Genomic DNA, 27,681 nt, shown 5'->3' with positions numbered 1-27,681 from the left:
CAAAAGAGCCTTAACAAAGGAGGAAATCCTGCCTTCGCAACAACATGAAGGAACCTGGAGGACACCATGCTAAGTGAAATAAGCCAGATACAGAAGGAAAATTACAGCAAGATACCACTTTCGTGAGGAATCTAAAATAATTAAACTCAGAAGCAAAGAGTAGAATGATGGTTGCCAGGAGCTGAGGGGAGGGGAAAAGAGAAAGGTATTAGTCAAAGGGCACAAGGTTTTGGTTATAAAGATAAGTAAGTCCTAAAGAGTTAATGTACATCAGAGTGTCCATAGCCAGCAATACTGTATTGTGTACTTAAAAATTCATTAAGAGGATAGATCTTATGTTACGTGTTCTTATCACAAAAACAAATAAATAAAAAGCGGACAAGGACACTTTGGGAGGTGATAGATACGCTTATGGCCTTGATTATAGTGATGGTTTCACCTTGCATACTTATCTCCACACATACCAAGTTGCATGCATTAAATATGTACAACCTTGTACCCATGAAAATTAAAAATAAAAACTTCTAATAATATATATACAGATTATTGTAGGTTAATCATCCCTCAATAAACTGCTGTTTGTTTGGGTTTTTTGAGAGAGATGAAGCAGAGTTGGAGAGTGCTGTGACCTCTGAGCCAGTCTCTGCCAGGCCTGCCACGTCTCCCACCGGGAACTGTCCCTGTGCTTATTCTTGGCTTCCAGAATCACTGCATCAAGGCATTCTCCCTGGAAGTGCTGGAGAGTTACCCCTAGTGAGACACTCAGCCACAGACAGGCAGGAGTGGCGGTGAATACCGCAGCTTTCCGAGCCCGCCTTCTTATCTCTGGGGGTGGAGGAAGAATCCCCTAGTTTGTCCCCTTGGTCCTCACCTCCGCTACTTGTCCTCCTGACTACCGGTTTTAACCCATCCTAGCCACTCTTTCCATAGAGAGGGAGACAAAAATGAATGGAATTATGCAATGCCCTTGTAACTGTAAAGGGCAGAAACCAAACTTATATTAGCTCAAAGAAATAAGAGATTTATTGCTCACTTAACTAAAAATTCCAGCAGTCTTCTAGCCTCAGGCACCATGGGAGTCAGGAGCTCAAATGATGCCACCTCCATCTCTCAGTTCTGCTTTCTTAGGGGAGTTGTATCCTTATAGGGCTGAGATTGATGCCTGCAGCACCAGGATTAGTGGCCTCAGTGCAAGGAGGACTATTTTTCCTTGATGGTTCTAGTATAAGTCTAGGATGGAGTTCTCACGAATCTGGCCTGATAATGGGCCAAACCTAAATCTATCAAGGTGCAGAGCAGTAAGGATGCTCTGGTTGGCCAACACCAACTTGCGTATGCACTGCAGGATTTAGGCAGCATTGGCTCCACACAAAACACATAGAGGAAGGTGATTTTCTTTTTATTATTATTATTATACTTCAAGTTCTAGGGTACCTGTGCACAATATGCAGGTTTGCTACACAGGTATACATGTGCCATGTTGGTTTGCTGCACCCATTGACTCATTATTTACATTAGGTATATCTCCTAATGCTATCCCTCCCCCCTCCCCCCACCCCATGACAGGCCCTGGTGTGTGACGTTCCCCACTCTGTGTCCAAGTGTTCTCATTGTTCAATTCCCACCTATGAGTGAGAACATGCGGTGTTTGGTTTTCTGTCCTTGTTATATTTTGCTGAGAATGATGGTTTCCACCTTCATCCATATCCCTGCAAAGGACATGAACTCATCATTTTTTATGGCTGCATAGTATTCCATGGTGTATATGTGCCACCTTTTCTTTATCCAGTCTATTATTGATGGACATTTGGGTTAGTTCCAAGTCTTTGCTATTATTAATAGTGCCACAATAAACATACCTGTGCATGTGTCTTTATAGTAGCATGATTTATAATCCTTTGGGTATATACTCAGTAATGGGATTACTCGGTCAAATGGTATTTCTAGTTCTAGATCCTTGAGGAATCACCACACTGTCTTCCACAATGGTTGAACTAATTTACTCTCCCACTAACACTGTAAAAGTGTTCCTATTTCTCTACATCCCTTCCAGCATTTGTTGTTTCCTGACTTTTTAATGATCGCCATTCTAACTGGCGTGAGACGGTATTTCATTGTGATTTTGATTTGCATTTCTCTGATGACCAGTGATGATGAGCATCTTTTCATATGTCTGTTGGCTGAATAAATGTCTTCTTTTGAGAAGTGTCTGTTCATATCCTTTGCCCACTTGTTGATGGGGTTGTTTGTTTTTTTCTTGTAAATTTGTTGGAGTTCATTGTAGATTCTGGATATTAGCCCTTTGTCAGATGAGTAGGTTGCGAAAATTTTCTCCCATTCTGTAGATTGCCTGTTCACTCTGATGGTAGTTTCTTTTGCTGTGCAGAAGCTCTTTAGTTTAATTAGATCCCATTTGTCAATTTTGGCTTTTGTTGCCATTGCTTTTGGTGTTTTAGACATGAAGTCCTTGCCCATGCCTATGTCCTGAATGGTAATGCCTAGGTTTTCTTCTAGGGTTTTTATGGTTTTAGGTCTAACGTTTAAGTCTTTAATCCATCTTGAATTAATTTTTGTATAAGGTGTAAGGAAGGGATCCAGTTTCAGCTTTCTACATATGGCTAGCCAGTTTTCCCAGCACCATTTATTAAATAGGGAATCCTTTCCCCATTTCTTGTTTTTGTCAGGTTTGTCAAAGATCAGATGGTTGTAGATATGCGGCATTATTTCTGAGGGCTCTGTTCTGTTCCATTGGTCTATACCTCTGTTTTGGTACCAGTACCATGCTGTTTTGGTTACTGTAGCCTTGTAGTATAGTTTGAAGTCAGGTATCGTGATGCCTCCAGCTTTGTTCTTTTTGCTTACGATTGCCTCAGCTATGCAGGCTCTTTTTTGGTTCCATATGAAATTTAAAGTAGTTTTTTCCAATTCTGTGAAGAAAGTCATTGGTAGCTTGATGGGTATACCATTGAATCTATAAATTACTTTGGGCAATATGGCCATTTTCATGATATTGATTCTTTCTATCCATGAGCATGGAATGTTCTTCCATTTGTTTGTGTCTTCTTTTATTTCATTGAGCAGTGGTTTGTAGTTCTCCTTGAAGAGGTCCTTCACATCCCTTGTAAGTTGGATTCCTAGGTATTTTATTCTCTTTGTAGTAATTGTGAATGGGAATTCACTCATGATTTGGCTCTCTGTTTGTGTGTTATTTGTGTATAGGAATGCTTGTGATATTTGCACATTGATTTTGTATCCTGAGACTTTGCTGAAGTTGCTTATCAGCTTAAGGAGATTTTGGGCTGAGACAATGGGATTTTCTAAATATACAGTCATGTCATCTGCAAACAGAGACAATTTGACTTCCTCTTTTCCTAATTGAATACCTTTTATTTCTTTCTCTTGCCTGATTGCCCTGGCCAGAACTGAGGAAGGTGATTTTCCAAAGGAAAGTCCAGGTACTGTCACCAGAACAAGAGGCGGATGGAGTTTGGTTGGGAAAAAACAACAGTTACCCACCTCAAGAACTAACAATGCTGAACATATATCATGTTTCTGCCACCTGCCAGGCTCTATTTATATGCTGTCATTAAATCCTTAGAGGTAGATATCATCCCCAATGCCCCCATTTTATAGAGGAGAATACTAAGGTCAAGGAGGTGAAGCCACTTGCCCAGCGCTGCACCATTAGAAGGCATGATTCGACCAGTGTCCAGATTAGAAGTTATTTGCTTTTCTTCCTGGATCTCCTGCCTCTGTATTCTTTTGGATTTGGGTATGACAAGCTGGCCCACAAGTCTAGCTTTGTAGTTTGGTGTTCATGCACTTCTCTGTCTGTTGGTCAAAACTGGCATCCAAGAGAAAGTAGCCTGAGAGGCTTCACTAGAGCCTCCAGCTTCACATCCCTATTTCCCAGAATTCAAGAGGCAGATTCCTGCCTCTCCTAGCTCGTGACTGTGAGGACTTCCAATTCTTTTTTCTTTTTTTTTTTTTTTTTTTTTTTAGACAGAGTCTTGCTCTGTCACCCAGGCTGGAGTGCAGTGGCGCAATCTCAGCTCACTGCAACCTCTGCCTCCTGGATTCCAGTGATTCTCCTGCCTCAGCCTCCCAAGTAGCTGGGATTACAGGATGCGCCATCACACTCAGCCAATTTTTGTATTTTTAGTAGAGACAGGGTTTCACCATGTTGGCCAGGCTGGTCTCAAACTCCTGACCTCAGGTGATCTGCCCACCTTGGCCTCCCAAAGTGCTGACATTATAGGTGTAAGCCACTGTGCCCAGCAGGGATTTCTAATTCTCAGCCTCATTGCAGAAGAGAAGAGAGTCATTGCTTCCTCAATTTGACCTGCAGCTCAGTTTGTTTTTCACTTTTCTGGTGTAATCTGGGCAACAACTCTGATACTTCATGCATGTCTGTTCTGTTCCACATATGAATGCCCTTGGCAGGCCTGTCTGTCATCCACCAATCTGAAGACACTGGGGAACAGTTCAGATCCCCTCGAGGCCTTTGCCTTCCTACTGACTATCTCCATTTTCAGAAGGGCAGCAAAGGAAGAAATTATGAGTTAGAAAGCCACCTCACGTCTTCAGCCAGGACCCAGCAAGAGCTCCTGAGAAGGGAAAGTTACTACCCAAAGCCCGAGTAGCCAGAGCAGCACTTCTGAACCATTTTTTGAACACAGGACACATCTGGTAAAGCCCTTGAATCTCTTCTCAAAATGTTTGTAAGCACATTAAGTAAAATACCCAGGAGTACAAAGGAAACCACTTATACTGAACTACAGTTATCAAAACATCTTACAACAAATTTATGATGTGCTAATATCTGTGATTATTAATTGGCACACTAAATAGCAGGATCTAGCTGTAAGGCTAATTGTTAACATGATTTTGAAGTCACGATGAGTGTAAATAATGTTTTGAAATGCCTATAAAACTGTAATGTAATATGAAAATATCTATGGTTTCTATTGATGACAGTCACAGGTACTACTGACACTGCCACGAGTTGTTGTCCACAGAATTGAAGGAAATGCTAAGTTGTGCATCACTTTCCATGTTAATAAAGGTGCGATTATATTATTCAAGTTTACAAATCTCTTGAATTCTACTCCCAGAATTTTGAGGGACTCTCAGCAGATCCCAGGCTAAGAACCAAGTGACATTCTAGAGTGTCTGACGTTACAGCATCCATGTATGGGTGTCTACAGCCGTCCTCTTGGCAGCCCTGTGAGTATTGTCATCCGCATTCTTCAGTTCAGGAAACTAAGGCTGGAAAAAGCTAAACCATGGGAAGGCACAGCAGTGAGTGGACCCGGCTCTGGAGCCCACGGCCTTCCTGTTTTCCTGCTTCTGTCTCAGCAGCCTCATCATGGTGAAGCCAGTGTCTCATGCCTCATCTCCAGGAAGAGGGGAGATGAAGTGGAAAGTCCTCATCCCCAATGCCAGGAACAAAACAAGCAACGCTGCAGCCATTTCTGCTTCCCACTTCCCCATGAGCTGTTCTCAGAAATGGAGAGAAATGTGGCTATACATGCAAGCCCTTTAGAGGGGAAATAAATGTGTGAAAAATTCCACTCAGCAAGGCCTGCAGTTAAATTGTGCCACCTCATGAGGAAACCCAAGCCTCCGGGGGGTTAATGCATTTGGGGCTGGTTAATATCAGCATGAGCAGTGTCCAAGGAGCACTGCTGAGGCCCCGCACACTTAGGACGTGAAGAACTGCCTCTTGCCTGTGCAGGACATGAGGGCTCCTGAAGGCTGGGCCTTTGGAAATGAAGCATCAGGCTCAAGTCCTGCCGTCAGCCTCCCCATAGCCATTGAATGCAGGGAAGGGTAAAACTGCAGCCTCCTCCAGCTCAGGAAATTGCTTTTTGCCTACTGGGACTCCACATGCGTTTTCACTTTGCTGGCCTCTGTCCCAGCAGCCAGTGCAGTGAACATCTGCCAGCCATCGAGTCCACCTCACTGGCACCCAGGGCCTCATCTCACATCTCAGCAATTCCTCATGGACGATAATCTCAGTCTGCATGGAACAGAGCAGACCTCTGTGTTGGGAAGGCCCACTGCAGAGATGAACTGGAAATAAAGACTTAACTCAGGGTGTAACAGGGGTATCTACAGTTCCTGTCAGCTCTGTTGGAGTGTTAGGCTGACAACTCAGCTACCAGCCTTACCCAGCTTAGCTGAAATCTGTTCCAGAGGTGGACTATGCCATCCAGGCTCAATTCCCCTGTGCAATAGCGTCCCCAGTGTCGAAGCAAATTGAGAGCAGATTTCATTTAGTTTGAAGCCTTTAAAGGGGCTTTGATTTTTTATTAATCTGAATCTCCTCATGAGGAAACAATCAGACAAATCCAAAATGAGGGACATTCCAAAAATAACAGCCTGGGGTTTTCAAAATTGTCAATGTCATGGGGGAAGAAAGGGCTGAGGAACTGTTCTGGAATAGAGGAGGCTAGAGAGATAAGTCAGCAAATGCAATGTGTGAACCTGGGCTGGATCCTGGAGCAAACACACAGGAAAACAGTTATTAAGGACACATACTGGGACAATTGGGGAAATTTGAATATACACCATATTAGATAACAGTGCTGTTCCAATGCAAAATTTCCTGATTTTGGTGTAGGCAAAGATCCCTGGTCTTAGAGCATCTGCAGATCAAAGGTTATGTGTGCATAACTGCATCTCAAATGGGTTCAGAAAAGATTAGAGAAAAAGAGAGACAGAGAAAGAAAGGAAGAAAGATAGATATAGATAGATAGATACATAGATAGATACATAGATGGTAGATAACTAAGCACAAATTAAGCAAAACGTTAACAATTAGTGAATCTAGATGAGGAGTAAATTGGTATCTATTGTACTATTTTGCAACTTTCTATAGGTTTAAAAATTTTCAAAACAAAAATGTGAAAGGAAACTCTTCAGAAAAGGAAGAAGGAAAAATAAATTTTGTACTTCCAAATAATGTAATGTAGTGGTTACCTTCCAGGGAAGGTAAGTGAATGGAATCAGGGAGATACATGCAGTTAATTTCAACAGTTTTGGTAATGTCCACTTTCTCAAGGTGGATGGTGGGTTCAATGTTTGTTTTAATACAATGCTTCATCAATTCAAATGAAATATAATAGAGTCTTTCATATGTATCAATTATTACATAGAAATGCATATTTTACCAAATAATTACCTTGCAAAAATGTTTTCATTAATATTTTTCTTTTTCTTTCTTTTCTTTTTTTTTTGGAAACAGGGTCTCGCACTGTCACCCAGACTGGAGTGCGGTGAGCCATGATCGTGCAGTGGCATGATCACAGCTCACTGCAGCCTTGACCTCCGGGATCAAGGAATCCTCCCACCTCTGCCTCCCAAGTATCTGGGACCATAGGTGCATGCCATCATACTCAGCTAATTTTTAACTTTTCTGTAGAGACTGGGGTCTCACTACATTGTCCAAGCTGGTCTCAAACTCCTGGGCTCAAGCCATCCTCCCACCTTGGCATCCCAAAATGTTGAGATTTCAGGCATGAGCCACCACACTCAGTCAATATTTCTTTACATTTTTTATTTATTTGTCCTCAGAGGTAGATCAATGAAAGTATTTTTTGAGGAGGTCCTGAAATTCCATGTGTCTGTTATTGGCCAAAAAAGCCCACCCCAGCTGGTAGAAGGATAGAGCGTCTTTATTTACAACAACAGAACTGCTTGGCTGTTGATGGCTTGTTGGTGCTTGTTGGTGCTTGTTGCCAAAGATTTTCAGGACTGCCTTCTGTAGTGATCACCAGCTCCCTGCTTTGATGGTTGGTTCACTACTGGCAGGGAAGAAGAGCACTTCTTTTGGCCTTAGGGGTTTTGCCCTGACTCTTTCTTTCCCTACAGCCACCCCCACCCCCAACACCACCCCCAATGCCTAAAGTTGGTTAGGGGTGGCAGGCAAGTGCTGAAACCACGGGTGGAGAGGGGGATCCCCCAGCTGTGCAATTTCTCCCAGCAAATTGGTGTTAACGGAAACAAAGCCTGGGGAGCTGCCAAACACAAAACCATGTAACAATGGCCACACCGAGAGTACAAACCACACGGAGCAGCCCCTGCCTAGACCTGTCCAGTGTCTTCCCAACACACCTCAAATGAACATCCGTCTCCTTGCTGTGACCTTTAAGGCCCAGAAGGGCTCCTCTAAGCCTCTGTAGCCTCATCTTCTACAACATCCTCTCCCTACCTTTTGCTCACAGTGTGGCAGCTGTGCTGGTTTTCTCTGCACACACTTCAATACCCCTTGGGGATTTTGCATTTGCTCTTCCCGTCTCCTGGGATGCTTTTCCCCACAATCCTCACATGGCTGATTCTTCTGGTTGTTCCGGTCTCAGTGCCAATATCACCTCCTCAGAAAGCCCCTTCCTGACCCCTTAGTGTGAGACAGCCCGTCTTACAGGTACTCGTTTATTTTTTCATAGTATTTTTTCTATACTTGTCTGGTTTACTTATTAACTTCTTTATTTTTCATTTCCCACCAGCGGGATATAATGGCTTGTTCATTGCTGAAGCCCCAGCACCCAGCCAGTGACATCCTAAGGACCTCATTCACACATCCACTCACATGTGACTTGGGCAGTTATTTTCCCGCCACCTTCAGTTTCTTGCTCCATGAAAAAGTCCTAACACCTACAGCACCATATCAATGTGAAGAGGAGAATATACATCAAGGGCAGGTATCACCATAGCTACCGTGCACCTGCTACTGGGTGGGCGCTCTATAAATGCTGGCTTCCTTCCTGTCTCTCAGCTCCTTACAAAGCAGTTTTGACCTATGCTGTACCATTTGCCCTTTGTCAAACCTTTTAGTTAAGCTGTGTTAAACCTTTTGCAGTAGCTAGGGAAGCAATTGTTACCCCTATTCCATAGACGAGGAAATGAAAACTCAGAGAGATAAAATTACACAGAATCACACAGTCAGGGGTAACATGGGCTATTCTTGAATCCAGTCTTCCTGTTTCAAAATTTTGAACCCATATTCCTTACTCTCCCTTGCAATACAATGTGGTTACTTAAGGACACATAAAGATAGAAATGAGAGACGATGATGAGGGGAAATATTCACCAGCCTTCCAGATGGTGGGAGAAAGAGACAGGGAAGTGCGGCACTCCTTCGCACCTGTTTGTAGAGCTTGCTCTACTTACAGCCAGACCTTCCTTTCTCAGCTGTTGTGGCCCCTGGAGTCTGATTAGGAGAATGGACTTTTGTCCCAGAGCCCTTTTGTCTAGAGCCGTTGCTGGTCTGGACCGGGGGAGATGATCCCCGACACGTCCTTAGGAGCCCACATTTCTAAAAGAGCATCCAGAACAATCTCTGCGTCTCCAGACCTCAGCACCAGGGATGAGCTCAGACAGGTACCAGGTTGCTGCCAGCTGTTCCTAGGTTAGAAATGACTGACTTCCTCATTGTCATCGTTCACTGAACAAAGCTGTGTTGCCTTGGTTTACTGGCACCATTGCTTCCACACGGGTTATCTCTAATGTTTCTCCAAGAGCTAAAGATTTGCCTCATCTCCAAGACCAGAAAGCTTCTTTTCCCAGCCACGGGAATGGACAGGATCCCCAACTCTGACCTCAACCATCACGCACGCCTGGGCATAACCTCTCCTGCTGATGTTACCAAAACACCAGGGTTTCTGTCTAGGTCCCATTGCTTGCAGCACAGAAAGCCAATCACTGGGATGAGTATTGCCAGGAAAGAAGGTTTTAATTCAGTGCTGCAGCTGAGGAAATAGGAAATCAATCTCAAATCCGTCTCCTCAACTGACTTAAATTAGGGGTTTACATAGCAAGGAAGAAATGTAACCACATGTGGGAAAATAGGTATTAGGGAGGGTAGGGGAGAGGAATTGGTCCTCAGGAAGCAGGTGGCCGGTTAGGCAGTCATGACAGGTTGGGGGGTCTGGCATCTCACTGTCCAGGTGCAGTGATCTGATGAGTTTCAGGTCCTTGATATAATCTGCGAGGCCTGATTATTGGTTTCCTGAGGAAGAAACTCAGGTAAGACAAATGTAACTTTCTCAAGTTTTAAGACTGGGAGAGTCAATTTCTATGTTTATTCAAAAGAAACCATAAACATTAGTTATATGGGACAATTGGGTCAGTGTCAATGTGAGCAATTCCTGGCAAGCCAGAAGTAAGAGGGGAGCACAGGTGCAGGTAATTAAATGATGTGTACCAGGGACTCAGTTTTGCTGCTCTGACTCAGACAACAACTCTGTGCATAGCAAGCTCTATGGCAGTAACATCAGCTCACAGTGATGCTGACGACATGTGTAACACTAGCCTTCACTCTGCACTTCAGCTGTGCCAGGCATGATACACATATGCCCCGTGCACACTCACCCGGATAAAATCGAGGCTAAGAGAGATTAAAGGACTTGCCCAGAGTTGAAAGAACTTTTAAAACTTTTACTAGTTTCTATTTTTAGCAAAGTTACAAATACATACAGTTTAAAGAGCCTAACAATTCAAGTTTTGTTATAAAATATCATTTCCCCTACTCATCAGCCCCCTTCACGGATCTTAGCTGATTGTTTTGGCATATGCTGACCTTTCTTGAAGAATATGTTTTTATTGCTACATCTTGACTTTTACATCACCCCTCTGTACACACATGCCACTTTCCTATAACCCTGGCTTCTCCCAACATAATTATTTCAAAATTTGTTGTTAGAGATAAATCATCAGTGTTTGAATTATTACGAATATGTAAATACTCCTCAGATCTTATTATGATGTAATTTTTGTAGTTATTAATACTCCAAAGTTAATCATTATTTTCTTTTGATTTGCTTAGATTTCTGTGTATTTATCGTTCATTCAATCACAAATGCTATCAATTGTCTAAATTTCTTCTTAATGCATGAGGCTTTCTATTGATTTTAATTTCCTAAGGAAGTCTCCCCAGGAGCCTTCAGAGGGGCTCTAAATTGTCCTGATTTCTCTCTATTTCTATGTCACCCAAAGAGAAAATGAAAAGAATGGCATGACCAGAAGTTGAGCAGTGTACATCCTGCACAGCCAAATGCAACAGGTCTTTTCCAGAGTCTGCTGCCACTCGGTAACCTCCTGTGTTGGATCTTCTCATTCCTATACCTCTTGTCTTCCTCTATTGGATTTACTCTGTAATTTTGATGGAACACACACCTTGAATAGCTTCTGGCGGTGGTTCAGCTGGGAGTAGAATTCTAGTTGGAGATCATTTTTCTTCACTAGTTTGAAAGCATGCTTCATTGCCTTCTAGTTGGCATTGAGAACTTCAAATCCTTCCTAATCCTAGGTTCTTTATAAGCCTCTCTACAGATATAGATATAGATATAGATATAGATATAGATATAGATATGGATATAGGTATATCTATAGATATAGATATAGATATATGTGTATCTATAGATATAGATAGATATACATATATCTATAGATACAGATAGATATACCTCTTCTTTTTGACCACAGTGATGATGTGCCTTGTCATGGGCCTATTTTCATCCATTATGATAGTAACTTGGGGGACCCCTCCAATCTGAAAACTTATGTTCTAAAAAACTTAGAAAGTTTTTTGAATTTTTTCCATGTATTATTTTATTCCATAAGTTTTCTTTAATCCTATTTCTGCAACTTCTATTAATCAGATGTTGGATCTCTTGGACTCGTTCTCTAATTTTCCTTTCTCTTCTAGTTTCCATCTATTTCTTTTTGCTCTGTTTTTTGTAAGAATACCTCAACTTTATCTGGAAACTTATTTTGAGGTTTTCTTTGCTGCTATATTATTTTCATTTCCAAGAGTTTATTTGTATTCTCTGAACGTTTTTTATAACATCTTTTTCTCTTTTGATTATTGCAATTTATTTTCTTATCTCCCTAAAGCAGGGGTCCCCAATCCCTGGGCTGCAAACCAAGAGCCATAAGCCAGGTCCATGGCGTGTTAGGAACCAGGCTACACAGCAGAATGTGAGTGGCTGGTGAATAAGCATTACTGCCTGAGCTCTGCCTCCCATCAGATCACTGGCAGCATTAGATTTTCACAGGAGTGTGAACCCTATTGTGAACTGCACATGCAAGGGATCTAGGTTGTGTGCTCCTTATGAGAATCTAATGCCTGGTGATCTGAGGTGGAACAGTTTCATCCCAAAACCATCCCCACCCCCAACCCCCTCAACCCCCATCGTGGAAACATTGTCTTCCATGAAACCAGTGCCTGGTGTCAGAAAGGTTGCGGGCCACTGCCATAAAGTATTAATAGTCTGTTTCTAGAGTGTCTTCTTCCTAACTATTCTATGCTTCTTCTGTCTGATTACTTTCAGCTTTATTTTATTCTAAGTCAGTCTTTCTCAACTAGGTTCTTCTTTAGAATCACAGATCATAGAAAATTATTTGTGACTATTTTCTTAATTCCGCCCCCTCAAAATGGTGCATAATAGTATGATTCTATGTAGGTCTGGATGCCTTAGGCTTACTTCTTTCAGGGAAATCCTGATTATTCATGAGACAATTGTGATATGCTGAATAATGGGCTTCCCATGCCCTAATCTCCAGGACTTGTATATAACAAAAGGAACTTTTCAGATCAAATTAAGAATCTTGAGATGAGGAGATTATCCTGCATTATCTCAGCTAGACTTAAGTGTAATTACCAGGGTCCTTTAAAGAAGGAGGCAAGATCAACAGAGACAGAAGGCCATGTGACAACAGAAGCAAAAATTGGAATGAAGGGGCCATAAGCCAAGAAATCTAAGCACCTCCAGAAGCTGGAAAAGTCAAAAGAACATATTCCTTGGAGTCTCTAGCAGGAACCAGCCTGGCCAATACCTTGCCTTCACCCAGTGAAATTGATTTCAGACTTCTAGCCTCCAGACCTGCAAGAAAATAAATGTGTGTTGTTTCAAGCCCCAAGTTGATGGTAATTCGTTATAGTAGTCATAGGAAATGAATCCCATGAGTAACTCTTAGTTTTCTGCTAGCATTTCAGAGTAAGGAACTAAATGCTAACTGGAAGATCAGAGTGCAAGAACCACACTCGGCATCTGCAGCTCCACTGTAGGAGACTCCAGGTGGGCCATGTTTCTGGGAAACTGCTGATTTCAGTACCTTTAACTCTTTCTTTTTTGGCTGGACAGACTCCCAAGAGAACACTCTCCAGGTCTCCTGACTGGAAGGTGAAGACTGACTGCAGCATCCTGGGATCCAGGTCAGGAAAGCAGGCTGAGGCTCATCAGCATCCAGCTGCCCCTCATCGCACTGCTGCAGTGCACAGTCCAGGTGTCCAGACCATGCCTTACCCTCTCCAGCCAGCCTTTGCTGAGACGGGTGGGCAGTGGCCTGGCTGCCCACAGTAGGGTGAAGACATAGAGATCTGAGTGCTTACTAAACAAATCCTCCTTATTTGAGTCTTTCTGCCTTACCCCCAATTTCAGAAGTATCTGCTGCCCCTAGTTCCCAAGGTTTATGGAATTTGCAGCACACATCTGCTGTTTTATAATTTTCCCCACTACAGCCTTCTGAGCTTTGTTTTCTTTCATCAGTTACCAGTCATCTATCTGTATTCCAACTCCCAAACCATGTTGTTGTCATTTCTTCTCCTATTTTTTCCATTGTAGTGGGTTTTGCCTTTTTCAAACAATCCATTGCTTCTTATTATTCCAGTGGGACTTTAGGAGGAGAAAAATGCACACACATATGTTCAGTCAGCAAACTTCACCTAGAAAAGTTTTTAATTCACTTATCCATCTTATATCTCATTTTTTTGTTTGTTTGTTTTTTAATTTAGAGACAGAGTCTCACTCTCTCACCTGGGCAAATACAGTGGTGTGATCACAGCCCATTGCAACCTCAAATTCCCAGGCTCAAGAGATCCTCCCACCTCAGTTTCCTAAGTAGCTGAGACTACAGGTGCACGCCACCACACCCAGCTACTACAGGTGCACGCCACTACACCCAGCTAAGTTTTCAATTTTTTGTAGAGATGGGGTCTTGCTTTCTTGCTCAGGCTGGTTTTGAACTCATGGCCTCCAGCTATCACCCCACCTTGGCCTCTCAAAGTGCTGGGATTACAGGTGTCCGCCAATACCCCCAGCCTTATGTCTCATTTCTATCTTAATAACATCCATGTAAGATGGGTGAAGACCATATTCTCATTCCCATTTCATGAAAAGTGAGCCTCAAAGAAGTCATATGCTTTATCCAAGGATAAGAAGTGTGGGGCTCTGAGTCCTGTCTGGGATTCCATGGGCCAAGAGGTGCTATCAGTCACATTCTGTCAGTGTCACAGAAACCTGCAATACCCCAGAACAGGCATGGGGAAGGTCAGAACACAGAGACGGAGGCAGTGAAAACAGTTGAGGATGCTAAATTGTCTCAGAAGATTCATTGAGGCCAAATTTCAGAAAGAAACAAAGAAAGAAAAGAAACAAGACATGGGGATAGGGAGAGAGGGAGGGAGGAAGAAAGGAAAAAATAAGAAAGAGAAAGGAAAGAAGGAAGGAAGGAAGAAAGAAAGGAAGGAAAAAAGGAAGGAGAAGGGAAGGGAAGGGAAAGGAACGGAAGGGAGGGAAGAAAGGGAAGGAGGGAGAGAAAGAGGGAGGGAGGGGGGGAAAAGGGAAGAAAGGAGGGGGAAAAGGAAGGAAGAAAAGAAAAGAAAGAAGTAAGCAAAGAGGGAAGGAAGGAAGGAAAGAGAGAGAGAGAGAGTCTGGCGCAAATGAGAATTCCCCATGAGAAAGCAATCCTAGCAATGTTAATAAATTTTTGAATGAAAGTCAAAGCTTGGACTTTTATTGCATGTAAAATTATCCAGTCACTCAAAAATATCTATTGAACAATTTGCCAGTTATTGAGCTATTATCTCTAAGCTCCAAACTTATCCTTTTCTACCCAGCTTTGTAATGTCAGGGCTAGAACTCTGCATCCACCATTCTGCCCAGCCAGCTGCTCCTTGGGATCCACCAAGAGTGGGTAGTAAAGGTAGACCGTGAGGCTGGGGAAGGGAAAGTGGCCCTCTTCTTCCTGTTCCTGAGTACTTCCTGCTCCTGAATACTTCCTGTTCCTGAGCACTTCCTGTTTCTGATTAGCTCCTATTCCTGAATACTTCCTCTTATTGTCTGCATCACTTCCTCAATGATAACCCAGGCACTGGAAGTTCTTTCCTGTAGCAGCGACTCCATCCAGTTTGCAGTTTTTACAGTATACACAGACCCAGTTTCAATGCGGCCTCACTCAGATATCTGAGTCGCAGCTCCATGGGGCCCCTCCTCTGAGCTTCTACATTTTAATAGTTCTCTGTTCTTCCTTCTATTCCCTCACCCTTAGGGGAAGTAGCTATTTCCTGCAGTTGCCACCACCATGATTTCTTAGAGTTCTCTTTTTGCCTTTCTGCGAAAGAACCCAGTTAACAATTTTTATATAAAATTATGCCTGTTAAAAGGTATGGTTTTATCTCCTGACTGATGAAAGCACTCACTATGAACAACCACTAAAGCTCTATATTAGGTACAAATCTGGGAGCAAAGAGTCCCCCCTACATAAATGCTGACACATTGCCGAAGGATGAGAAGGTGGCTTTCCTAGATGAATCAGGGTTTGTATGTATGCTGCATTGACCAAATGTTTGGACCAGTGCAGTTTGTGGTTCCCATGGACAGTGTCCCTTAACTCCAAGAAAATGACTTCAGATATCAAGTCCCCTGGGGCTGTCTCTGATGTGCCAGGAGACAGCATGAATCTTGGACAATGGTGCTATCAATTTTCTGTAAGTCAGCCAGGATGATGGCTTTGCTCAGTAAACAGATTTCTATTTGAGCACTTTCAAAAGCCAGATTCATTCTTTCAGGCATGGTCGGTATATGTTTCTGTGCTAGGCAGGTTATTTTATAGCTGCAGAACCAACAGAACATTTCAGATCTCATCAGAGTTCCCTGGACGGCTGTAAAATGTCTTCTTTATATATCCTCAGGATCCACATGTGAGACTGAACCAGTTTTTCAGGTTGGGAAAGCCGGTGCTGGAAAGGAAGAGGCAGTTTCTGGCAGCCACAGTTACTCAGAGCTCAGCTCTGGCCTCTGAAAGCTATCTCCTTTTCTCCCTGGGTCAGACATATGGGTCATTTTGTTAAGACACATTAACCCCCATGGCTGCTTTTGTCTGTGTCTCCTTCCCACCCTGTCTCCACTGGAATGAGCTTCTTGAAAACAAGGCTAGGGTCTTGTTTCTGTCTCAGGAGCGCAGCATGGTACCTAGAGCCTAGCTGATGCTCTTGTTTTTCTAGAGCTGGAACAAGCTGAATTGAGCATGATAATTCCTAGTGGAAGTTTTAAGCACTATGTAGGAACATGACTCCATGCTCTGACAACCACACTCTATAAATTTTTATGGGTGCATACATAGTAGGTGTATGTATTTATGGGGTACATGAGATATTTTTACATAGGTATACAAAGTGTAATAATCACATCAGGGTAAATGGGGTACCCATCACCTCAAGCATTTATCTTTTCTTTGTGTTATAAACATTCCAGTTATAATCTTTTAGTTATTTTTAAATGTATAATCAAATTATTATTGACTAGTTACCCCGTTGTGCTACCAAATATGAGATCTTATTCATTCTATCAATTATTCAATTGACAGAACATCATTCATTCAATTATATTTTGGTACCCATTAACCATCCCCACTTCCCCTCCCCACTATCCTACCTCCACCATCACTCCTCTTCCCAGCCTCTGGCAACCATCCTTCTACTCTCTATCTCCATGAGTTCAATTGATTTAATTTTTAGCTCCTACAAATAAGTGAGAACATGTGAAGTTTGTCTTTCTGTGCCTGGCTTATTTCATTTAATGCAACCACCTCCAGTTCAATCCATGTTGTTGCAAATGATAGAATCTCATATTTTTATGGCTGCATAGTATTCTATTGTGCATATGTACCACATTTTCTTTATCCATTCATCTGTTTGTGGACACTTGGGTTGTCTCCAAATCTTGGCTATTGTGAATAGTGCTGCAATAAACATGGGAGTGCAGATATCTCTTCAATACACAGATTTCCTTTCTTTCAGGTATATACCTAGCAGTGGGATTGCTGGATCATATGGTAGTTCTATTTTCAGTTTTTTGAGGAACCTCCAAACTGTTCTCCCTAGTGGCTGTACTAATTTACATTCCCACCAACAGTGTACAAGGGTTCCGTTTTCTCCACATCTTTGCCAGCATTCGTTACTGCCTGTCATTTGGATATAAGCCATTTTAAACTGGGGTGAGAAGATATCTCATTGTAGTTTTGATTTGCATTTCTCTGATGATCAATGATGCTGAGCACCTTTTCATATACCTGTTTGCCATTTGTATATTTTCTTTTGAGAAACATCTATTCAGATCTTTTGCCCATTTTTAATTGAATCACTAGATTTTTTTCCTTTTGAGTTGTTTGAACTCCTTATATATTCTGGTTATTAATCCCTTGTCCGATGGATATTTTGCAAATATTTTCTCCCATTCTGTGGGTTGTCCCTTCACTTTGTTGACTGTTTCCTTTGCTGTGCAGAAACTTTTTTTTTTAGACAAAATCTCACTCTGTTGCCCAGGCTGGAGTGCAGTGGAGCAATCTTGGCTCACTGCAACCTCTGTCTCCCCAGGTTCAAATGATTCTCCTGCCTCAGCCTCCTGAGTAGCTGGGATTATAGGCTTGCACCACCACACCCAGCTTATTTTTGTATTTTTAGTAGAGATGGAGTTTCGCCATGTTGATCAGGCTGGTCTCGAACTCCTGACCTCAGGTGATCCACCTGCCTTGGCCTCCCAAAGTGCTGGAATTATAAGCGTGAGCCACCACCCTAGGCCAGCAGCTTTTTAACTTGATATAACCCCATTTTTCCATTTTTGCTTTGGTTGCATGTACTTTTAGAGTATTACTCAGGAAATTTTTGCACAGACCAATGTCCTGGGGAACTTCTCCAATGTTTTTTTGTTTTTGTTTTTGTTTTTATTTTTAGTAGTTTCGTAGATTGAGGTTTTACATTTGCCTTTAATCCATTTTGGTTTGATTTTTGTGGGTAGAAAGTGACAGGGGTCTAGTCTCATTCTTCTGCACATGGATAGCCAGTTTTCCCAGCACCATTTATTGAAGAGACTGTTCTTTACCCAGTGTATGTTCTTGGCACCTTTGTCAAAAATGAGTTCACTGACCATGTCTGGATTTATTTCTGGGTTCTCTATTCTGTTCCATTAGTCTATGTGTCTGTTTTTATACCAGTACCATGCTGTTTTGGTTACTATAGCCCTGTAGTACAATTTCAAGTCAGGTAATGTGATTCCTCCAGGATTGTTTTTTTGCTCAGGACAACTTTGGCTATTTTGGTCTTTTGTGGTTCCACATATATTTTAGGATTATTTTTTTCTGCTTCTCTAAAGAATGTCATTGGTGTTTTGATAGGGATTTCATTGAATATATACATTGCTTTGGATAGTGTAGGCTACAACCTATAATTGGTTTTGCCCTTTCCACTTCTGCCTCCCCTCCTTTTAATCAAAAGAGGGAGAGAGAATGGGCTGAACATGCTTTCCCATCCATGTCCTCAATGAAATGAAAAAGCCTACAGAAAGAGCTGAGGATAGGAGTACAAGGGCCGCCAGTGATCCCAGAAATAGATAGAGGCAGCCCAAGATGAAAGACACCTTCAGGCAAGAACACACTTCTCTATCCGCTTCTCTCTCTGTTTAAAATTGAGCCCTTCTGACTTTCCTAATAATAAAAATGCAAAATTTTAAAGATCATAAATCATCTTTTTCATCTATGAAATTGATAGTTACTTATTAGCATTATTAACAGTAATAGGTATTAATAGTATTATTAACAGCCAATATATATTGAGATTGACTTTTAAAATTCACCTATCACATTTACAAAGGTAAAAAAAATGGAGGGGCACTAAACATATTTTAGAATGGGTTAAAAAATAAAAAACCTGGCAATACCAAGCACTGGCAAGGATGCAGAGCAACTGGAACTCTCAGAAATTGCTGGTGGAAACGCAGACTGGCTTGGCTGTTCTGGAAGAGGCTTGACGGCTTTTAAAAAGTGAAACATACACTTACTGTGTGACTCAGCAATCCAACTCCGAGGCACCTACCCAAGAGAAATAAAAACTTACGTTCACACAAGAAAACCCTATACATAAATGTTTATGCAGCTCTATTCATAATCAACAAAAACTGGACACAACCCATTTGTCTTAACAGGTAAATGGATAAGCAAACTGTGATTCATCCACATGATGGAATATCTACCACTCAGCAATAAAAAGGAACGAATTATTGATGCATGCAACAGCTGAATCTCAAAGGCATTATGCTAAATGAAAGTAGAAGCCAGACTCAAAAGGCTGAATATTGTGCGATCTCATTCTTGTAACATTCTAGAAGAGGTAAAACTATAAAGACAGAGATAAGATCAGCAGCTGTCAGAGATGAAGGACGTGTTTGACCACAGACAGGAAGCACAAAGTAGCTTCTGGGCATGAAACTGTATGTTTTCTCCCCAGTTTTACTGAGGTATAGCTGACAATTAAAAATTGTATATATTTAAAGTGTGTAATTTGATGATTTGGAGTTGCTCTGTATCTCAATTACAGTGGTGGCTTCACAAACCTATACCTATATTAAAATTCCTACAACTACACAAAAAACGTCAACTTTATTTTATATAAATTTTAAAACTAATAATAATGAGAGATTAAATATTAACAAATATATAAGCAAAGATGGGAGGGCTTTTGGAGAAATGGTTGATGCCAGACCTGAGGCAAGGAAAGTGCAAGATGAGCCTGAAGCATCTCATGCCAGAGAGCAGAGAGGGGCTCAGAGGACACAGGTCCAGGTTGAAGGGGCTGCCACTTGCCAAATTTGGGATGATTTGGCTGTCAAAATGGATAGTTACAGAAATACACTGGATAGAGAAAGAAGCCATGAGTACAATCTGATACTAAAACAGTTGAGGGATAGAATAAGAAGCTTTTCTTTATAGAAGAGTGATAACTTTTTTTAAAAGTAGAAAGAATGGGTAATGAAAAAGCACTTTATAGCCAGCAAAGCAGCAACTGATCCAGGCAAGGATGATCAATAGATTCTAAAATCACTGGGTAAGAGATTGTTGGGAAGCAAGATCTTCTGTCTCAAAGTATCACCCAGTAGGTCACTTAATAATCACAAAAGATCAGGATACATTTACAATGGAGAAATATAGCCAACACTCACTTAACTAAGTGATCAAAGTTAATGTCACAAATTGTGGACAAATTGGCATCTTGTTGTTCCTCCTGATATGACGCCCTGAGAAGGAAGCAACAGCATCTATATAATATGCCTGCCAACAATATTTATGCTAAATCTAATCCTGAGGCTCAATCAGATAAATCCAGGTCTAAGTATACCCTATAAAACTCTTCAAAATGCCAATGTCATGAGAGACCACAAAAAGACTGGAGATCTGTTCTGGATTCAAGAGACATGACTGTGAAACTCAATATGTGACCTTTGATTCCATTCTGGATCGAGACAAAAATCTGTTAAGTACAGACAGTCCCCAACTTACAATTGTTCAACTTACAATTCTTCAGTTTTACAATGGTGCAAAAGTGATAGGCATTCAGTGGAAACCGTATTGTGAGAACCCGTACAACCATTCTGTTTTTCACTTTCAGTACACTATTCCATACATTACATGTGATATCTAACACTTTATTATAAAACAGGCTTTGTGTTGGATAATTTTTTCCAACCATAGGCTAATGTAAGTGTTCTGAGCACATTTAATGTAGGCAAAGCTGTTATAATATTCAGCAGATTTAGTGTATTAAATGCATTTTTACTTACATTTTTTCAACTTATATGGGTTTATGGGATGTAATCTCGTTTTAAGTCAAGAAGTCTTTATTCAATGACTTGATGTGGATTTTGTATTAGAAAATTGTATTTTAGCAATGTATTTTAGCAATTCCCAAGTGTACCAATTATATTATGCTTAGGTAAGGGTGTGTCTTTGTTCTTAAGAGACACACACTAAAATGTTTAGGCATCAAGTGTTATGATGCCTATAGATAACTCCAAAGTTTGATAAAAACTAATAGAGAGCAGATGTGGCAAAAGGTTAACACCAGGTGGATCTACATTGGGTGAAGCACTTACAAGCGCACATTGCATGTTCCTACAATTTTTTCAAAGGCTGTTTTTTTTTTCTAGAGAAAAATAAAGGAGAGAAAAAACTGATGAGGAAGCCTGGTATTGACAAGGTCATGGGGCACTGGAAATTCTCCTGTGCAGCTGTTGGGAGTGTGAGCCGGCACATGCTGCCTGGAGGGAAGTCGGGCACATAGTAAAGCATAAATTGAGCATACACTTTGACCCACAAACCCCACACCCCACCACTTTCAGGTTAACTTAGAGAGAACTCACTAAGGTGCAAAGATGTATATGCCCTAAAGTTTCACTGCAATCTTATTTTTTATACCAGAAAAGTAGGAAATAGCTTAATGTCCATCACTGGAAAACTAGTAAGTAAATTATGGTTCATTTCTAGCTTACTGGTCAAGATCCTGGGCTCTGAGGTCAGATACCCTGGCCGTGCTGATCAATTTTCTTGTTCCACAGCCTGTTCATCTGCTTAATGGGCATAATATAAACTCCTGTTCGGTAGAGTTGTTATGAGATTATGCAAGATCATGTATGTGCCTGGCATACAGCAGGTATGAAATCAGTATTACATACCATTAGCTTTATGTAATTGATAAAAAAAACGATGAGGCCAACCGTTATTTATTGACCTGGAAAGACGCTTCTCTCATAGTGTTGAATGAAAAAGCAGGTTATGGGATAGAGGAGTACAAGGTCTGATTGCACTTATGTAAAAAATACATTTTTAATTTCCGTTGGAATATATTCGTAGCAAGATGTCTGGAAGTTTGGCCACCTAAACGTTAATAATGGGTCCCTAAGGTGAGGACGCTTCCGGTCTTTTATTTCCTTCTTTGTACCTTTCTATATTGTTCGTTTTTTTCTTTTTTTCTTACAACACATGTAACAGTTGTACAATCAGATTCTATTTAATTGTAAAAATATTAATAAATCAGATCCATGGATCTTGCCTGCTCAGACCTGACTTTGTCTGAGGGGTTGACCAGATGCCCTGCTGATTGAGACCCCAGAGGCTACTTCCCTACCTTTGGTACAAGTCACTGTCCCTTTTCTCAGCCTGAGTGCTCTCTCTGCCAGGCACGCCGGAGGCATTTACGTGTTCAGCTCTTTGTTCTCTCCATGGGATTATGTTTTCCCCACATTTCTACCTCACTTTCACGCAGCCTGCAGCGTGTGTGTGAAGCATGTGTTTGGCTCAGGGGATGACAACACACCTGCAGAGGATTCACTGAAGCCTACCTTGGAGGGCACTCAGCTCTTTTCTGGGTGTTTTCTAAGGGCGTCCACACTGTCCAGCAGAAATCAGTTTGCAGCACCATTTCCTCCCCAAGCCTGGTTTTCTGCAGCCTGGCCCTCACCAAGGTGCCAGGATTAAGCTGACCACGAGATGGCAGTCTTTCCTTGCATCAGGCTGGCCGAAGCCTGCATTCGCAGACCTGTGTGCTTCTGAATCCAGCTTCTGTGCTGCCCGAAGCAATTTCAGCAAAGAGATTATTGACTAAAGAGACCTTCACTACAGAAGAGAACAGTAGGATTAAATATTCGGAAACAGAAGAACTCGAAGAAGAAAATACAATTTCCCAACGTCACATGCTCACCCATCCTTCTCCTCTTCAACAAAAGTCACAACAGTTGTGTGTCCATTTGCAGTCTGGGGTAGAATTAGAATTGCCAAGCATCCCAGTGAGGTCTGAATCCACATTCCTTTATTTCTTTGTGCCACTCAAAGCCAGATATTGATGTCTGAAAACAAGATACATAAGCTTCATTATTTAAGTGTCTCTTCCTTAAACAAGACCGCTTTAATACTTAACAAGGTAGGGAAGCTACATAATTTAAAATCTATGCGACGAGAAATAAGAAATTATTTGTAGCGGGCTCCACTTTTACACCCACCAACAAAGAAAGACATTCACAATTTTTTGCCTTCCCAGGGCCCCAAAATACAACACAGGCCTGTTCTCCTGCTCCGGGCAGAAGCCGCAGCTGAAACTGTTCTTTATCAGCTTTTCTTTCTCAATATTTACCAACCAATAAATCTTTTTTCCCCTAAGACAACTGACATTCGAATCCTGTTCATGTGGAGGCTTGTTATCCAAATAATATTAAATAAACTGCTTCATTTTCCACTGAAAAAGTATTAAGATGGATTTTTTTTTTCTTTGCTGGTCAATATTGCAGAGGAGAGGGGCTGCTCTCATCCATGGGAAGGGCAGCTGCCTGCCTGCAATGAGCACGTCTCAATCTCCGAGCCTCCTGCAGAGGTGCCTCCTCTCTGTCCTGTCCTGGAGCCATGAAAGCTCATCTTCAGGCTCCCACAGTCCCTGTTCTGTGGCACCAGCAGGGTCGAGCCTGTCTGTACCATTGTCACGGTCATAACTGAGGACCCCATAGAATGTTGCCAGAGCTGCAGGAGTATTTTGCCCATTTTCCAAAGTGGGATAAGTCAGTCTTTTGAGAAAAATTACAATTCTGTTGTTCCACAAGCCAATTCCAGCTTCCTTTTTTTTTTTTTTTTTTTTTTTTAGACAAGTTCTCACTCCATCGCCCAGACTGGAATGCAGTTGCGTGATCACGTCTCACTACAGTCCCAGGTGATCTTCCCACCTCAGCCTCTCAGGTAGCTTGGGATTACAGGCACACGCCTCCACACCCAGCTAATTTTTTATATTTTTTGTAGTGATGGAGTTTCACCATGTTGCCCAGGCTGGTCTTGAATTCCCAGGCTCAAGCAATCCTCCTGCCTCAGCCTCTCAAACTGCTGGGATTCCAAGCATGAGCCAAGGTGCCCAGCTCAGCTCCCACTCTTTCCTCTGTCAGAGGAGTGTGTAGTGCCAATGGTCACAGAGCTGGCCAGAGGGGTCAGGAGGCAGGAGGTCTGGGCTAGCTCTTCTGCTAACTTCCTGGGAGGATCAGCAATGAGACGTGCATCTCTGGGCCTCAGTTTCTCCATTCATACAAGGAAATGTTGGACCTGACTTTCTTTTAAACCCTCCCATTATGCTACTTATCAAGGATCTGAAATAAAGGAGGAGGCTTTGGAGCTGGCTTGATTTTAGTGGAAATTAAACATCTGAGTCCCTAAAGAAACTTCTAGGGAAAAAAAAAGAAAGCTTTTGAAGATTAATAGTAGCAGATAATATTTACGTGGAGATGTCTCTGTCCTAGGTACCATTCTAAAGGTTTGGTCATATGATTTAATTTAACTCCCACAACACCCCCATATTCTTGTACCCACTTCACACTCAAGGGAGCTGAAGCACTAAGGGGCGCATGACTTCCCCAGGGATCGCATCACTTGGAAAGATCTGAAAAATGGGAAGCCAGGTGGCTTGGCTCCAGGGTTTATTCTCTTAACTTCCTAACCCCACAGCTGGCAGCAAGCCCAGGAAACCTCTGAGGGCTGCCGCAGTCCGGGTGGGTTGTGGGGTGGAGCTGGAGCTAGAGGCTCTGGCAGTTGGAGTCATGGGCCCTGGCCTTGAGCACTGTTCTGTGAGTGCTTTTGTCTCTTTCTCTCATCTTTATTTGGCCTTTACTCAGATAGAGGTTGCCGGGGTGATAGTCATGCTCATCAGTGTACCCAGATTTCTTACATGATTTTATTACTACATAAATAAGACATGAGTAATGTTTCCTCATTAAAAAAAAAAAAACTCCAAGAATTATAAGTAAGACTAAAAATCCCCTTTGAGCACCACCGCTCTTGGTTTCCTCCTCTCCTACTACAGGAGATACTGTCATCGTTTTGGATGTTGCACTACAAATTATTTTCTATGAGGTATGTACCCTTAGAAAACCTGTGGTCATGCTTTATAGTTTATGAGGTTCTGTTTCCTTCAGCAATGCTATCATGCTGCGTGTATTATCTGGAAATCGCTTTCCTCGGTCAACAGTGCAACTTGAGACCCTTCCATGTTCCCACTTACAGATATGTCTCGTGAGCCTCCCGTTGTATGAATGAATCTGAGTTTATCTGTCCATCCTTGTTTTGATGGCCATTTAGGGCATTTCTAAATTCGTATTTTTCCCGAAATTGCCATAATGTATTTCCTTTCACATACTGCCTCTTGCATGTATACAAATATTCCTTTGGTCTAAATGATGAAAGTGAAATTGCTGGGTATCATCATATTTTATTAAATTGGCATAAATATCGTATGAGATTTTTATAAAGGCTCCCCCCAAAAATGTTGGGATTTGAAACTCTATAATAACCTCAAATTGCTGTAAGTGGTAACAAAACATCAGTAAGATTTGAGGGCCGTGAGATGCAATAATGGCGAGAGAGGAGTGGGTGATGCCTGTGAATTGTAAGGCTATGCTTTTCCCTTTCACCCAAGAAAGCACAGCAGAATGAAAGAGGGGTGAAAATGACGTGAATCATGAAAACTCTTAAATGCATTAGAATTGGAATTTTCTAAGTAACATACTTGCAAACATGGCCGAGATCTGCTGTGATTTACCTGCAGGGTCCGTCCTTCTGCACAACCCATGCTGTCAACCAGGAGCTATTCTGTCCCCACCGACTCAATGAGGCAGCAACCAGTTCTGTACATGAAGATTCCAAGGGATCCCAAATGGCATGTGTTAGAACAGACACTATCCAAGAAGGAAAGGACATATCTGTCAGCCATGCTACAAGTGTCATGCCACCATGGAAGCTGATTGCTAGATACTGGGCTGGCATACACCACATACACACACACACACACACACATGCTGAAGCATCCTCAGAATTCCTGCAACTCCAAGGTTCAAATGTCCAAGAAGAATACCGTGGGGTGAGGACTGTGTGCTTGGCCAGGCTCTTTGGAGCCTACTTGGTGTCTCTGAAGGACTGGAAATAGAATTTGCTTTTAGTTAAAGGAGCCCTAATACCAGTCTCTGCCAGAATGCCAGAAGTTGCAAATCCTCATGCCCTGTCCACCCTCTCTCCAGTGGAGACTCTTTGTGTGTGTGTGTGTGCGTGTGTGTGTGTGTGTGTGTGTGTCTGTTCCTGTTCAGTGTTTTTTCTTTTTCTTTTTTTTTTTTATTATACTTTAAGTTTTAGGATACATGTGCACAACGTGCAGGTTGGTTACATATGTATACATGTGCCATGTTGGTGTGCTGCACCCATTAACTCGTCATTTAACATTAGGTATATCTCCTAATGCTATCCCTCCCCTTCCCCCCACCCCACAACAGGCCCCGGTGTGTGATGTTCCCCTTCCTGTGTCCATGTGTTCTCATTGTTCAATTCCCACCTATGAGTGAGAACATGCAGTGTTTGGTTTTTTGTCCTTGCGATAGTTTGCTGAGAATGATGGATTCCAGCTTCACCCATGTCCCTATAAAGGACATGAACCCATCATTTTTTATGGCTGCATAGTATTCCATGTTGTATATGTGCCACATTTTCTTAATCTGATCTTAAGATCAACCTCAGGCTAAAAAACAAAGAGTGAAAAAAGTCAGTCTGTATGGAACCCTAACATTCTCTGTCTTGGCGCTTCCCCTGCTGAAGACAGCCCACTTCTCTTACTTCTTACACCTGGGTCCCACATATTTTATGGCTTTTTCCTTCGCACTTTTCCCATTCCAACCCTGCCTTCCTGAAAATAGCTTCTGTTTGCTCTCTAGACCTCTGCTAGTCAGTGAGTGGTCCTGGGCACCTGAGCTGGTGCACTGAAGATTTGTGCTGATCTGCAATGAGATCGGTGGAGATTTGGAGGACAACCACTTAGAGACTTTGATACCAATTAAGCAGGGTAACTTTAGGTCTGTTAAATCTAATAATAATTTTAGGCTTGAATTTTAGTGTATATTTTTATTTTATTTTCTTAGTAATTCATTGTCATTGCATTGTATTTTTATTTTTATTGTTTTAGAGACAGAGTCACTCTGTAGCCCAGGCTGAAGTGCAGGGGTGCCATCATAGCTCACTGCAGTCTCAAACTCCTGGGCTCAAGTGATCCTCCCTCCTTGGCCTCCAAAGCACTGGGATTACAGGAGTAAGCCACCACACCCAGCCTGTTATTGTATTTTATGAAAATGCTCACCCAGGGTGGATTGGAAATGCATTTAAACATGTATTTTTAAGTCAAGATGTCCTCTCTCTGTCTCTTAACTTTCCATGACTTGACTAGCAGGCACATTCAAGTTACTTCATGCATCATGAAGCAGATGGAACAGGCGGCTCTCCATTCTAGAGATCCCTAGCTGTAAGGGGCTGTCCCTTTGCTAGTGTGGGAGGTCAGCCTGCCTTGCAGAATGAACCATACGGATTCAAAGACTAATCCCAAATATGCCAGGATTGTCATTTTCATTTCATTAGACTTTCTAAGCCCAATGTAAGTGTTGTTTATGCTGATTGGTTGTGCTCCCTACACCTGGTAGAAAAGAAGCCAAGTTCGTGAAAAGGCAGGACAGCAGGTGGTTTGTATGATTGTGTGTTTAGATAAAGCCACCTGCTTGTAAAGAGGCACCT

At 42.0% G+C, this 27,681-nt stretch overlaps 2 long non-coding RNA genes across 2 annotated transcripts in view; one reads left to right on the top strand and one right to left on the bottom strand.

The window, feature by feature from the left end:
* The window catches only part of LOC100938432 (uncharacterized), a 94,291-nt gene extending 66,724 nt beyond the window's left edge, over positions 1 to 27,567 (top strand). Inside the window, exons 2-5 of the long non-coding RNA XR_008517251.1 lie at positions 10,999 to 11,092; positions 11,899 to 11,982; positions 25,682 to 25,993; positions 27,083 to 27,567. This is a non-coding gene — a long non-coding RNA (uncharacterized LOC100938432). The remainder of the gene's footprint in view (positions 1 to 10,998; positions 11,093 to 11,898; positions 11,983 to 25,681; positions 25,994 to 27,082) is intronic.
* Positions 22,616 to 27,681, bottom strand: part of LOC103888756 (uncharacterized) — a 47,809-nt gene continuing 42,743 nt past the window's right edge. Inside the window, exons 2-4 of the long non-coding RNA XR_653136.2 lie at positions 25,676 to 25,811; positions 22,811 to 22,955; positions 22,616 to 22,676 (exon numbers count right to left, since the gene is read on the bottom strand). This is a non-coding gene — a long non-coding RNA (uncharacterized LOC103888756). The remainder of the gene's footprint in view (positions 22,677 to 22,810; positions 22,956 to 25,675; positions 25,812 to 27,681) is intronic.

This window comes from Pongo abelii, chromosome 21 (genome assembly GCF_028885655.2).
Source record: "Pongo abelii isolate AG06213 chromosome 21, NHGRI_mPonAbe1-v2.0_pri, whole genome shotgun sequence".
NCBI lineage: Eukaryota > Metazoa > Chordata > Mammalia > Primates > Hominidae > Pongo > Pongo abelii.
This window is presented reverse-complemented; position numbering and strand designations above follow the sequence as displayed.